We start from the raw sequence: 4635 nt of genomic DNA, 5'->3' as shown, positions 1-4635 counted from the left end.
AGCTTTGTTGAATGTATTTGACTTTTATTTGATTTAATTAGCTTTGTTTGAACATGTTTGACTCTCATTTTATTCAAATAGCTTTGTTTGAATGTGTTTGAGTTTCATTTGATTCAATTAGCTTTGTAGAATGTATTTGACTTTCATTTGATTCAAATAACTTTGTTTGAATGTGATTGAATTTCATTTGATTCAATTTGCTTTGTAGAATGCATTTCACTTTCATTTGATTTATATAGCTTTGTTTAAATGTGTTTGACTATCATTTAAATTAAAAAGCTTTTTTTAATGTGTTTGACTTTCATTTGATTTAAAAAGCTTTGTTTGAATGTGTTTGACTTTCATTTGATGCAATTAGCTTTGTAGAATGTATTTTACTTTTATTTGATTTAATTAGCTTTGTTTGAATTTATTTGACTTTCATTTGATTCAAATAGCTTTGTTTGAATGTGTTTGACTTTCATTTGATTCAATTAGCTTTGTAGAATGTATTTGACTTTCATTTGATTCAAATAGCTTTATTTGAATGTGTTTTACTTTCATTTGATTCAATTCGCTTTGTAAAATGTATTTGACATTCATTTAATTAAAATAGCTTTGTTTGAATGTGTTTGACATTCATTTGATTCAAATAGCTTTATTTGAATGTGTTTGACTTTCATTTGATTCAATTAGCTTTGTAGAATGTATTTGACTTTCATTTGATTCAATTAGCTTTGTTTGAATGAGTTTGACTTTCATTTGATTCAATTAGCTTTGTAGAATGTATTTGACTCTCATTTGATTCAAATAGCTTTGTTTGAATGCGTTTAACTTTCATTTGATTCAATTAGCTTTGTAGAATGCATTTCACTTTCATTTGATTTAAATAAATTTGTTTCAATGCGTTTGACTTTCATTTGATTCAAATAGCTTTATTTTAATGTGTTTGACTTTCATTTGATACAATTAGCTTTGTTGAACATATTTGACATTCATTTGATTCAATTTGCTTTGTTTGAATGTGTTTGACATTCATTTGATTCTATTTGCTTTGTTTGAATGTGTTTGACTTTCATTTGATTCTATTAGCTTTATTGAATGTATTTGACTTTCATTTGATTCAATTAGCTTTGTTTGAATGTGTTTGACTTTCATTTGATTCAATTAGCTTTGTAGAATGTATTTGACTTTTATTTGATTTAATTAGCTTTGTTTGAATGTTTTTTACTCTCATTTAATTCAAATAGCTTTGTTTGAATGTGTTTCACTTTTATTTGATTCAATTAGCTTTGTAGAACGTATTTGACTTTCATTTGATTCAAATAGCTTTGTTTGAATATGTTTGACTTTCATTTGATCCAATTAGCTTAGTAGAATGTATTTGAATTTCATTTGATTCAAATAGCTTTGTTTGAATGTTTTTGAATTTCATTTGATTCAATTAGCTTTGTAGAATGTATTTGACTTTTATTTGATTTAATTAGCTTTGTTTGAACATGTTTGACTCTCATTTTATTCAAATAGCTTTGTTTGAATGTGTTTGAGTTTCATTTGATTCAATTAGCTTTGTAGAATGTATTTGACTTTCATTTGATTCAAATAACTTTGTTTGAATGTGATTGAATTTCATTTGATTCAATTTGCTTTGTAGAATGCATTTCACTTTCATTTGATTTATATAGCTTTGTTTAAATGTGTTTGACTATCATTTAAATTAAAAAGCTTTTTTTAATGTGTTTGACTTTCATTTGATTTAAAAAGCTTTGTTATAATGTGTTTGACTTTCATTTGATGCAATTAGCTTTGTAGAATGTATTTTACTTTTATTTGATTTAATTAGCTTTGTTTGAATTTATTTGACTTTCATTTGATTCAAATAGCTTTGTTTGAATGTGTTTGACTTTCATTTGATTCAATTAGCTTTGTAGAATGTATTTGACTTTCATTTGATTCAAATAGCTTTATTTGAATGTGTTTGACTTTCATTTGATTCAATTAGCTTTGTAAAATGTATTTGACATTCATTTAATTAAAATAGCTTTGTTTGAATGTGTTTGACATTCATTTGATTCAAATAGCTTTATTTGAATGTGTTTGACTTTCATTTGATTCAATTAGCTTTGTAGAATGTATTTGACTTTCATTTGATTCAATTAGCTTTGTTTGAATGAGTTTGACTTTCATTTGATTCAATTAGCTTTGTAGAATGTATTTGACTCTCATTTGATTCAAATAGCTTTGTTTGAATGCGTTTAACTTTCATTTGATTCAATTAGCTTTGTAGAATGCATTTCACTTTCATTTGATTTAAATAACTTTGTTTCAATGCGTTTGACTTTCATTTGATTCAAATAGCTTTATTTTAATGTGTTTGACTTTCGTTTGATACAATTAGCTTTGTTGAACATATTTGACATTCATTTGATTCAATTTCCTTTGTTTGAATGTGTTTGACATTCATTTGATTCTATTTTCTTTGTTTGAATGTGTTTGACTTTCATTTGATTCTATTAGCTTTATTGAATGTATTTGACTTTCATTTGATTCAATTAGCTTTGTTTGAATGTGTTTGACTTTCATTTGATTCAATTAGCTTTGTAGAATGTATTCGACTTTTATTTGATTTGATTAGCTTTGTTTGAATGTTTTTTACTCTCATTTAATTCAAATAGCTTAGTTTGAATGTGTTTCACTTTTATTTGATTCAATTAGCTCTGTAGAACGTATTTTACTTTCATTTGATTCAAATAGCTTTGTTTGAATGTGTTTGACTTTCATTTGATCCAATTAGCTTAGTAGAATGTATTTGACTTTCATTTGATTCAAATAGCTTTGTTTGAATGTTTTTAACTTTCATTTGATTCAATAAGCTTTGTAGAATGTATTTGACTTTTATTTGATTTAATTAGCTTTGTTTGAATATGTTTGACTCTCATTTTATTCAAATAGCTTTGTTTGAATGTGTTTCAGTTTCATTTGATTCAATTAGCTTCGTAGAATGTATTTGACTTTCATTTGATTCAAATAGCTTTGTTTGAATGTGATTGAATTTCATTTGATTCAATTTGCTTTGTAGATTGCATTTCACTTTCATTTGATTTATATAGCTTTGTTTGAATGTGTTTGACTTTCATTTAAATTAAAAAGCTTTTTTTGAATGTGTTTGACTTTTATTTTATTTAAAAGGCTTTGTTTGAATGTGTTTGACTTTCATTTGATTCAATTAGCTTTGTAGAATGTATTTTACTTTTATTTGATTTAATTAGCTTTGTTTGAATTTATTTGACTTTCATTTGATTCAAATAGCTTTGTTTGAATGTGTTTGACTTTCATTTGATTCAATTAGCTTTGTAGAATTTATTTGACTTTCATTTGATTCAAATAGCTTTATTTGAATGTGTTTGACTTTCATTTGATTCAATTAGCTTTGTAGAATGTATTTGACATTCATTTAATTAAAATAGCTTTGTTTGAATGTGTTTGACATTCATTTGATTCAAATAGCTTTATTTGAATGTGTTTGACTTTCATTTGATTCAATTAGCTTTGTAGAATGTATTTGACTTTCATTTGATTCAGTTAGCTTTGTTTGAATGAGTTTGACTTTCATTTGATTCAATTAGCTTTGTAGAATGTATTTGACTCTCATTTGATTCAAATAGCTTTGTTTGAATGCGTTTAACTTTCATTTGATTCAATTAGCTTTGTAGAATGCATTTCACTTTCATTTGATTTAAATAACTTTGTTTCAATGCGTTTGACTTTCATTTGATTCAAATAGCTTTATTTTAATGTGTTTGACTTTCATTTGATACAATTAGCTTTGTTGAACACATTTGACATTCATTTGATTCAATTTCCTTTGTTTGAATGTGTTTGACATTCATTTGATTCTATTTGCTTTGTTTGAATGTGTTTGACTTTCATTTGATTCTATTAGCTTTATTGAATGTATTTGACTTTCATTTGATTCAATTAGCTTTGTTTGAATGTGTTTGACTTTCATTTGATTCAATTAGCTTTGTTGAATGTATTTGACTTTCATTTTATTCAATTAGCTTTGTTTGAATGTGTTTGACTTTCAATTGATTCAATTAGCTTTGTTTGAATGTATTTGACTTTCATTTGATTCAATTAGCTTTGTAGAATGTATTTGACTTTCACTTGGTTCGAAAGCTTTGTTTGAATGTGATTGACTTTAATTTAATTATATTAGCTATTTTGAATGTGTTTGACTTTAATTTAATTCGATTAGCTTATTTTGAATTAGCTTATTTAATTCAATTAGCTTTATAGAATGTATTTGACTTCCATTTGATTCAATTAGCTTTTGTTTGAATGTGTTTGACTTTTATATGATTCAATTTGCTTTGTAGAATGTATTTGACTTTTATTTGATTTAATTAGCTTTGTTTGAATGTGTTTGACTTTCATTTGATTCAATAAGCTTTGTAGAATGTATTTGACTTTCATTTGAATCAAATAACTTTGTTTGACTGTGTTTGACTTTCATTTGATTCAATTTGCTTTGTAGAATGTATTTGACTTTCATTTTCTTCAAATAGCTTTGTTTGAACGTGTTTGACTTTCATCTGATTCAATTCGCTTTGTAGAATGTATTTGACATTCATTTAATTAAAATAGCTTTGTTTG

This window comes from Chenopodium quinoa, unplaced genomic scaffold, assembly GCF_001683475.1.
Source record: "Chenopodium quinoa cultivar QQ74 unplaced genomic scaffold, ASM168347v1, whole genome shotgun sequence".
NCBI classification, from domain to species: Eukaryota; Viridiplantae; Streptophyta; class Magnoliopsida; order Caryophyllales; family Amaranthaceae; genus Chenopodium; species Chenopodium quinoa.
This window is presented reverse-complemented; position numbering follows the sequence as displayed.